Below are 11,711 nucleotides of genomic sequence, written 5' to 3'. Positions count from 1 at the left end.
TAGATATATCTGCAAACCTTACCATAAATATACTGTGAAAAGCGTTATAAGTTTCGGTTTGTGATGACTGTGTAGATCACCAGCTTTTGCTCTAACTGTTCTTAGTATTAAGTCATTAGTCAAGGCAATTATGTCTGATTTAATTGTGAAGAAGTAGCAGTTGTGGTTTCCTGTCCTAATATGACTGACTGGGGTTTAATTTCAGGTGGTGTACAGAATTCTTTTATATTTTGGTTCACCATGTTAAAAGGAAAAAAAAAAAAGATTGTCTGCATTATTTACATTCAGTGTGTTTTTAGATGTACACTACATTCACAAATCCAGGAACCTGAATGCACAAAGGATATGTGCTTGAAGGAAACACTTCTGTAAGATTATTTTAAAGTGTTGCTCTGGTTCACAATCATTATTAATTCATTATCGCTCTTAATAAGAATAGAGGCTGGCACCCAGTTCAAGGAAGTCTGGGAGCTAAAAATGTTCAAAAATGCTGTTAAATTTCTTCTGTTTTTCTCCTTTGCTACAGGTCATCAGATCAGTACCATCACAGAAAGATGCTCTGGTTAAAAAGATATATTTTTTTAAATCCTATACACATCCATCCATCTTCTATACCACTTATCCTACAGGGTCACGTGGAACCTGGAGCCTGTCCCAGGGAGCATGGGGCACAAAGCGAGGTACACTCTGGACAGGGTGCCAATCCATCGCAGGGCACAATCACATATACATTCATAAACTACGGAAACTTTGGACATGTCACTCAGCATGCATGTCGTTGGACTGGGGGCGGGAACCGGAGCACCCTGAGGAATCCCCTGCAGCACAGGGAGAGCATACAAACTCCGCACACACAGGGTGATGGTGGGAATCGAACCCCCAACCCTGGAGGTGTGAGGTGAACGTGCTAACCACTATGCCGCTATGCGCCCATTACTATACACATGTAGCATTAAAAAAAAAACCCCTGATACAAACAACCTAATAGAACAATGCAAAAAAAGGGGCCAAAATATGACTTTATAAGAATGTGAATTTGAAGTAGATCACAAATTGGAGTAAAACACTTTATTATATCACATCAAAACACATTAAGGGACATACGAGAAGAAATAGCTATTTTTAGTCTGATATTTGAATTAGTTATTTAAAATCCCAAGTCCTGATTACAAGGATTAATAATGCTGACATGTAGCCTACAGCAGTGTGGGTTTCAGTGCTGTAACACACACCAGCTATCAGGCTTTCATTACATCTTTAAAAGAGGAAACAAAGGAGCCCAGATTTGAAACACACACACACACAAAACAGCCATATCTCTGTGAGGCTTCAGTCGTCCAGATCATTCTGAAGATTTTGCAGTAGGAAGACAAAGTATTGAGAAATAGATACGAATCTGGTTATGAGACATACATAGCCACATTTAGTTTTCATATCTGCTGAAGAGCTTTTTCTTAATACACAGTGCATTTTGTCCTGAAGGAATCTAAACTAAGCAAATATTTCACAGTTTAAAAGGATGGGTGCAAGCCACAAAGCACAAAAAAGAAAGAAATCCAGTTCAAATGAGGTCTAATCTTGTTGGGGACAAATGTAACTTTTCAGTACACAGGTTGGATATCTTCAGTTTCTCTTCTTCTCCTGAGCTGAATCGATTCGGTCGAGTGGTTTGAATGCTGAACAGATGACCACCCAAACAAAAGCGAAGGACGTGTCATCACTGTACCACTCCCAGTAATCTAGGAGGGGGCTCCAGACTCGAATAAAGCATGCACCTCTATGAGGTTACTGCAGGGCTGCTGGAAGGATCTGCAGAAACGACCACACTTAACTCACTTTCTTAATGTTATTGGGTCGTCGACGTCGCAGGAAGCCTGGAAGGCAGTGCTTCTGTGAGGGAGAACTTGGTGCGGCCAAACCAGCAGCCTGCTTCCTGTAAAGCAGAGAAAAAGTCCATCAGATAAATACAGCACAAAGAGCTGAACTATAAGACCTCACTCTGTATCTGTGGGTGTGGCCTTAATTGGTCTAACCTACAGATGTTTCCCAGACTGTCTTCTTTAATCCTGCTCACACTGTTATTAATTTTGTTTGTACCTCATATCTAATACTCAATATGTACCTATTTTAAGTTGGTACTATTTCCAAAAATAAAAACAAACTAGTAGCCTAATTTAAACCAGCGCAACCCTGACCAGTGTAAATGCATCACACGTTAATGAACATGGTCTTTATGTCTCATCAAACTTCATACTGTGCCCACATGAGCTTTCTGGAAAAAAAAAAAAAAAAAGCTTTCTGAAAAATAAATAAATAAAAGGATTCAAGCCAGAATTTAGTTATCACTTATCACTCAGACTGTGGAAACAAACTTAAAGAGGCTATAAACAACCTATTTGTTTTCTTTATTGAGTTTAATTAAAGTGTAGGTTGTTTTTTATTATTAAAAAATGTAAAGGATTTTATGGGTATTTTTATGGGTAACACTTTAGAATAACAGTACATAAATTAATACTTACTCAAATATGAAGTAATAATGAGTTAAGGCATGTACTAATCACGAACTAATGAAGAGCTAACCTTAACTACGACGTGAGTCTTGTGAATTCATGTGTGAATAACGACCACCTTAAGTACGTTAGTACGTTTGTTAGTTAATGTATTAATTAAAACATAGGGGTAAACTTAATCAAACCTGCTCTATAATTTCACATTTTTATAATTTGCCATACCCAGCTGTAGATACAGTGTGTATAATGTTATTGTAATGTGTTAGCTTTTTATGTATGTATTATTTGCTAGATCTTCTGCTTGTTGGATTGCTTGCTTTTTTTGTCCATGCGTTAGAGTGTGAGTGAGCTCTTCTGAAGGAGTGTTTTTCCACCCAAAGCAATTTTCAGAATGCAAAAAGCAAGGCCGACAAGACTATGATTTGGTTTTTGACTTGTTGCTGTGAGTCTGTTCACTTAAAATGGTGAGGTAAATGAACCACCAATTCCATGGGTCCAATAAAAAACTGAAAAATAAATCTCAATTTCTTGCAAAAGCAGAATACTAAAAAAATGGCAACACTTTTCATGGTCTATAACGCAGCGAAATTCTCGTTAGAGATAATAACAGTCCAAATGAGACCTGATTCAACTAGACTGTCCTGTCATAGCACTTTAGAATGGAAGATCTCAAGATGTGGTATCCCAGTGGTTTTCCCAGTCAGAAATCCCATACATTTAACATAATGGTCAAAACATCCTCCTAAACTGAAGTAGGGAAGACACTACCCAGGTAGCAAACTGATATTTTCAGCCAATTTTAAATCCATTTTGGTAATGTTCAGACAGCTTCAGGAAATATCAGCCAATGGTGGGCACACCTTGGGCCAACACTGACCTAAAGTCAGCCATTCTCTTAAGTCAGTGCTGGCCTGATGCTGAAAGGGTTGTTATGAAAGTGTCCCTCTGCCTACATTTACCCATCATTGTACCGTATAGAGAGGGTCAAAATAGATGATAGACCAACATCAGTTTGCTACCTCTCTAGGTTCTCAAGCCAGGTTCTGACCCCTTGAAGGTTAAACCTCACCTTGTGGCCGCAGCTGCAGCGGCTGCTTCCCTGTGTCGTACTTGCCGCATGAGCCGTAACATGTGACAGATTTGCCGCAGGGTCATATTTGGTGCGTGGTGGGCAAGAGTGGGTGGTGGCGCCCCTCGGGGTCCATGATAGACCAACAGGGACATGTATGCTCCACTAGGCCCCCTACCGAAGAAACCCAATGGCTGGACTCGGCTGCTGGCGTAGCAGGAAGCACACTGTGGCAAAGTGGCAAAGACATGCAGAAGATTCATTGCAGAGCCCTGTTGCCTTCAGACAGTAAGGCAATTCATTATCTACATTCTGTGAAACTGAAACTCTCACTCATTCACACACACACACACACACACACACACTTGGGCCTGCCAGAAAACAGCAAGCACACTTCAATACAAAAGACTCTTTTAAATGACACCTGATCAGTGCAGAGCAGTGAGGGAGGAAATCACACCACACAGGCTAAAAACAACTCGGTTCAGCTAGACTACAGCAAACGTCAGGCCTCCGCTGAATATTCTGTTAAACTTTTATAATATATTAATTTAGCAACTTTAGGACAAATCTAATGCATGTTAATGGTTGTTGTTAATGTGTCCTGTCCTTATATTTAACACACAGACTTCTTTACAAACTTTACAGACTTCTTCACAAAGAATCTCAAAACACTTTTGATCTTAATTTTCTAATTCATTTTGAATTAGTCGTAGTAATAATAATAATAATAATAATAATAACAGTAATAACAGTTTATAAGGGGTTTTTTTTCAGAATGGCTTTAAGAACGCCTTTGACAAAAGAAGGACGTATTGAAATCATTCTCATGGCTGAATTGGGAAGCTGTCTCAAGGTCACGATGGAATTTAACAGGAAACATGGCAAGCACATCACATACGACGCTGTTACCAAACTTATTTAAAACTTCAAAAAGACTGGAAGTGTTGCGGACCAACCGAGAAATGGACATCCACGAATATCCACTGATGAAGACACAACCAACGTGTTGACAAACATAGTCCCATATGTATGGAGACTTTTGGGACATCATGTACTTTAGTATCATACTATATCACATAGTAATTTAGACCCAATTTTATAATAGTCTAAGTATAACAAAAGCTATAATAATAACAGCATGGTAATAAAAGAAATAGTAAATAGTAAGTAATAGCATAACATTGTACAAGTCTCAGTACTTACCGGGACTACCGTGGCCATTGAGCGAGTCTCTGTTCTGAAATGAGGATCTTGTGTCAGTTACGTGCAGCTTCTACCTCCTTTTTTTATCTGGAATGGCACAATTGCATCTATAGCACACCTACACCTCTCAGCATCCATGCGACATAGACCTATCAGAGCCATGCTCCACTCCCTGTGCTGACATCACCAGGTGACTTCATTCCCTCGTCCATGGACACACCCCACGCACTGAAAAATCAATTATTAAAGCACTAGCATTCTATCAATTATTAAAGCTCCTTTTGTCCCCTGCAGGTAAATTTAGATGCCCATGGGTGAGGAACAAAGCAACCTTCTAGGAAGCTGAAATGGATGACAGCCTTTGTCTGGAATAAATTACGTGCACAATCCTGCCTTACTCAAGCTTGATCAGCGATGAGGTGGCCATAACCAGCAGGATAGACCTGGACAAAGTTGGCCTAATCAGTTTGCTAACAATGTGACATGAACATACAATGTCACTATATAAGATTATTGCTTCCTTTATTTAGAATAACACAGATGTATAGAGTAGTGCTTTTTATGTTACAGATTGCATACATGCAACTTATTTTTCAGACATCAATGCTATAATGCGCAATGAGCAACCTAATGTGAACAGTGGCAAGAATAGTATTAATACCCATTAAAAACAGATTCTAATAAGAACAGAACCAAGACTCAGCAAGTCCACTCACCATTGGAATCACTATTTTTTATATCAGATACTCTAGGATTTGTAGATTGTATGGTATATATGCGTGAGCATGGCTAAGACTTCTCCACTGTTTTCCTTCAAAGATAAAAATACATCAATATAAAGTTTCATTTTGTCCACATCAGATTATTTGCTGTTAACAAATGTGTTAATTTGATTATTTTGGGTGTTTGAGGACCTCATGATATTAACCATTGCTCATCTCTGATAGTTTCATTGTTGAGTTGCTGATAGATGTTAAGTTTTATTATGAGTTAATAATAAGGAATTAATAGCAGCCGACGAAGAAGTGGTAACAGGTATTTATAGGTATCATGATGCCAGGATAAGGCTCCAGTAAGCCTCAGTATACTCCCAGTATCAGATGTTCTACACACAGACTGTCTTGATGAAAACTGATACATTTACCTGGATACATCTATCAGGATTTTTCTATTGGTCATCCACACCTTTGCATATTTGTACTTTGATTTTATTCTCAGTTCGGTGTGGAAACAAACCATGATAACAGTCATCTTTTCGGAGAAGGATATATAAACATTGGATTTAACAAGTTTGTGAAATTCATGATAACCTGGCTTTAAAAGCTATTAAATTTTTTTACTGAAAGCAGTTACTGGCAAATAAAGATATGCTCATATGTTTGCCAGTTTGCTACAGGAAAAGCCTTGTATTTATGGGCTTGTAGAGTTATCCAGTTTCATTGTTTTTGTTTCCTATATTCTCACAAGTCAGTCTTTCTGTGTGGCATAGCTGAAGGCTATTGCATATGTGTCTGTTTTTTGTGACAGTTCCCCAATTTTTTACCATCTCCCCACACTTCAAGTCCAGCAGAAACGACTCTCTGTAATTGGCCATTTGCAATGTCAGTCTAATGGCCTCTTCCTGTCAAGTCTGGCAGCTCTTGGCCACATTAATTAATGAAAACTACCAAACTCTCTTGTGATAGCTAGAAGTCTGGCTTACAAGACTACACTGAGGATGGCAAGAGAACAATTTGAGTGGGAACAGGGGCTTGTGGAGATTGGAATTAGCGTAGGATCTGAATGGAAACAGGACCTTGTGGGATGTAAAAAGGTGGAGTCTGGCTGGAAGCAGGGGCTTGTCGACCTTGATTTGGAAGCTTCAACATAGCAATAAAAAAAAGTGCTTCTAGGCCTCAGGATAAGTATTTTGTGATTAGGGTAGTAAAGGTAAACATACTAGCCTAATCACAAAATACCTATTTGTACTTAATGTACTTAAAATATCATATATAATTTCTTGTCACCACTATACTCCTTACCTGGCTGCTACCGCAATACTTGCTATGTCCATTTATAGTATAAGCTAATCTGCTGAATACTAGGTCATAGTATGATATGTTTACATTAACAGCATTTTTATTATATTGTTATTCTTTTGCACTACCTGTTATATCTGACACTTCCACACTAGAACTGTGTACTGTTCGGCGCTACACTGTCACTAATATATCAGGACTGCTAGAGAGCTACTGATGTGTCCTTAAACAAACTCCAAATGATTCATCTCTGTGTTTGGATTGGATTTCCCCTTTCATGTAAGCCTATTTGGATAAAAGCGTTTGCCAAATGAGAAGTGTAAACATATGTAAAGCACTATATGATGATGGGTAAATTACTTTCAGTAATCGCTTATCCTGGTCAAGGTCGCTGTGGATCTGGAGCCGGTCGTAAGGTGGGAATACAACCTGGATTGGAAGCCGGCCCATCGCAAGGCACACAGACATCCATGCATGGGGCAGTTCATCTTGCCAATACACCTACTGGCATGTTTTTGTGAGACGGGAGGAAACCCTAAATTTGGAGTAAGGATTGTTGGATTATATTTAGCCTCACTTGGATAAAAGCGTATGCCAAATAAATAAACCTGAATGATAGTGATTTGCTGAGTCTGATGGGTGTAGTGGATTTTGACGAGGTCTCTCAGTGCTAAAAAAAAAAACAAACCTGTATATAAATCAGTGAGGATCTAGAAGCTTATGAACAACTGTGTGAAAAAAAAACAACCTCATTCCACAGCAACAATGAACGGTTAGCTGTATCAACACACATGTGATCAAACCCAAACAAGGGCAGTACAGGTTCCACAGTTTAGACCCAAAGCAATAGACTAGTTAAAAACCAAATCAAGCACGTTCTGGCTGACTTCAACATACAGGTTTTACCAGCTGTCCAGCCAACTATAATGTGCTAAAAGAAATACAAACCAGTAAACACAGTTTACTATGTATTAAGTATGAAATCTAAAAATAGCAAATGAGATAAACAGGCCCATGTACTACACTCGTATGCAAGTGGATATGTGAAAAAATATTTTGTCTTAACTCAGAGTTTTGAAAGGTCTGTTTGTGTAGGTACCAGATTTTAGGTACACTTTTACCTAAAATGTGTGTAAAAAAGTGGACAGTTTTTTTTGTTTTTTTTTTGGTGTTTCTGATTTCTAATAATAATACCTCCAATAATACCTCAAATTCCATGCACTCTCTAGAACTTTTTTTTGTAGCTGTAGTATGCCTGTAGTATGTATCTTTTACCTGGTAATGTGAATATAGTGTACTTTTAAAATGATTTAAAGTACAGTACATAATTGCTCCTTAATGCAAGTAATAATTTAAAGGTACACTTCTTGTACCTTTCTAGGTAAAAGATAGACACTAAAGGTGCAGTCAGGTCCCCCTGAATGTTGCACCACAGTGACATGTAAAGGCACTGTGTAGTATTTTTTCTGCGAGTGTACTATATCAACATTGTTGTGAAATTCAAACAGTTTGCATATTTCTGAATTTCTCATTTGCTACAATTTGTGAGAAAGCTACATTTAGCTGATGAGATGACAGGATTTGTGTATCTTGGCTGTCTTTAATGGAGCTTTATAAATTACTTAATAATTGTTCCAATGTATTTAAATTTACATTGTCTGAATATTTATAACAAACTTCAGGGCTTCTTTTTCAAAATACAAATTGTGATGACCATCGATATTTAAATGAGCATATCTCATCTAATTTCTGTATACAGAATAAGAAGACTTTCCTCTTTACAGTCATGTGCAAACTCAACATATGGTGCTTAAGTCAAAAAAGTGCATTAAATAGAACCTATCTCTAATATACTAATACATTTTTTTTTTTACAGGGTCAATATTTGAAATACATATGAATAGTAATAATCTCTCGTTCATGTTGCATTTTGAATGTTTTTATTTAGCCTCATACAATAACCTTTGCACAGCTAGAGAAGGACAAAACTCGTCAAACCAGACAATAAATAAATCAAGAATGTAATGTACCATGCCAACATTTATTCATACTTATCGAAGCTAGGATTTTTGAATAACATATCCTTTTAAGTTTATAGAACCTGCCCTACAACTCTAAATCCATTTATGGCATACAGCCAGCTAAAACCTAAAACTGACACTTGGTTCTCTCATGATCATTTTCATGAACCTTTTCTCTAACGTCTACAATTACCCAATAGCCACATTAACACAAAGACATAGCAATGCTTCCAGTGGGGTTTATGTGGATTTTAAGTAAGATATTCTATTAAAATATATATGTGAAATCTTTCACCTGTAGAAGGTTCTTCATTTTTAATGCATGAATTGATTCATGAAGGAATGTGTTTGCAGGGAGCATGCTTTTCTGTAACTTAAAATAGACCTGGAGTTTTTCAAAGAACACGTTCTGTGACATTTTGCATCTAACTTTAGAACTGTTTATCATGGTGTTTTGTTCTCAGCAGATCTGCTGATCTTTTAATCTGTGGTATCTTCTAACAAAGAAGATTAGCAAGTATGAGGGTTTCAAACAAGTGGTTTTATGTGATTTTTGATCTATTGAACTGTGGATACATGTTTGATCACACTACTGTGCTCCAGTTCATCTCCGGCAATAGCAGACTGATTTCACTGACCAATACTGCAGCCTGGAGGTGAAACTGGAGTAAAATGATGTGTAGCCATGTCCATTTGCACTTGAAAGCTGTCCAACTTGATGGGAGATATTGGAGGAAGTCAGATACATAAACTAAACATTACATAACCTGTTCTTTGAAAGTCTGCACAAGATGATGGCAAGCCGATTTAGCAATTAAGTCATCCTGAACGATACCACAGGTTGAAGATTAGTGGGTATGCTGAGAGCAAACAATGTGGAATTCATGTGATATTTGAGATGGTTTGTAATCTGTATATTCCTTGTGTATATGCCATGTATTCTCCTCGTGCAGGTCTTCATGCAGTTCTTAAGAAGAAAAGTGCAGTGCATAGTGTTGCATTATCTGAAAAAAAGGGCGTGTGTATTTTTTAATCTAAGAATAACAAGTCGATTTTTCAAGTTGGTTGAAAAGTCAAAGAAAAATTTCCCCACTTGTGACAATAAGTGTTGTCATATTGTAAATAGATTACTGACTCATTAAACAACTGAGAGGTGGTTATTGCAAGAGTGCTCAATTATGAGGTTGAGTAATAAAGGTATGATATTTGTAAAAGTTATTATTTAGTGCAATCCTGAGTTACATACCTTATAAGAAAGATGTCTTCATTTAAAAAAAACATTATCTGCTAGAGACAAAGGCATCGCTAAGTAATGACCCCATGCTCCTCAATGTTTCGCATAAATAAATAAAAAAAAAAATCATGCTTCAATCTTGGTGAATTATTTACTGCCTTAAAACCAGCCGACCCAGTTGCCCTCTCCATAAATGCTACAGTATATGAGGGACAAAAGTCATTCAAGTCTTACGGCCAAGTACATGACAAGTGTAGTGACAGCATGGGCTGTAGTTTATTATTTTTTTTTAAATAAAAATAAAGTAAAGCAACTTTTGTTTTATTTATGGGTAACAAATTAAAGGGCAAAGAACAAGGTGCTGGGCAACCACAAGTCACTATAGCAGCTTTAATGCAATTTTGCACAGATTCTACAATTCTCTGGAAATGTATTGGAGCAATGAACAGCGTTCTTCCAAAAGACAATCTCTCAATTGCGCTTTTGATGATGGTGGTGGAGAGTGCTTTCTAACACATCACTAAAAAAAAATCTCTTATAAGTGTTCAATTGGGTTGAGATCTGGTGAGTGTGGAGGCCATATCATATGATTTAAATCATTTTCATCTTCATCAAACTATTCAGTGAGTCCATGTGCCCTGTGGATGGAATGGAGTCCACTCCCATCCCGATAGGAATAACTTTATATTGACTTGCAGTGACCCTTCTGTTTACGGGTCAGATGTGGGTGGCACGGTGGCTTAGTGGCTAGCACATTTGCACGTTTGTCTTGCACCTCTGGTGTTGGTGGTTTGAATCCTGTCTCCGCTCTCGCGTGCATGGAGCTTGCATGCTCTCCCTGTGCTTCGGATGTTTCTTCCACGTACTCTGGTTTCGTCCCACAGTTCAAAGACATGTGCTGTAAGCTGATTGCCATTTCGAAATTGTGCGATTGTGCCCTGCAATGGGTTGGCACCCCATCCATCCACCTCGCCTTGTGCCCTGAGTTCCCTGGGATAGGCTCCAGCCTCCCCATGACCCTGTGTAGGATAAAAGGTATGGAAAATGGATTGATGGATGGAATCAGATGTGCTCAAATGTATAGGACAGGGGCTCGCTGGACTACTGATCAGAAGGTCATGAGTTCCAGCACCATGAAGCTGTCACTGCTGGGCCCTTGAGCAAGGCCCTTAACCCACAACTGCTCAGATGTATAAATGCGAGAAATGTAAGTCCCTATGTATAAATATATTTATAAATGTATATGTAAAATAAATGGGTCGTCCAGGACCAAAGTTAGGAACATGTATGCTAAGACATTCCTGATCTTGGAGTACCCCTTGTCCTGCACATTTGAACCAGGGGAACACTCACTTCAACTAAAGAGAGGGCTGTTAAATTAGCTGTTTGATTAAATTAAGTGTGTTTGGAGCACACCTAAATGTGCAGGATAGGGTTTAGGAACCACCACACTGGGCTATATATAACAGAGCCAGCGGTTTGTGGGGGTTTTCTCTCCTTTGACCAGATTGTTTTGGTCACGGGGGCGCTCTTGTTTCAAACATTACCCATCATCTCGGGTTAAACGACGAGTCACAGTGATGTTTCACAATTGTTCAACTAAACACCATTACCTGATTTAAAAAAACAAAACAAAACAACAACAACAAAAAA

This window comes from Ictalurus furcatus, chromosome 8 (genome assembly GCF_023375685.1).
Source record: "Ictalurus furcatus strain D&B chromosome 8, Billie_1.0, whole genome shotgun sequence".
Classification (NCBI taxonomy): Eukaryota; Metazoa; Chordata; class Actinopteri; order Siluriformes; family Ictaluridae; genus Ictalurus; species Ictalurus furcatus.
The sequence above is the reverse complement of the archived record's forward strand: the minus strand, read 5'-3'. Positions refer to the sequence as shown.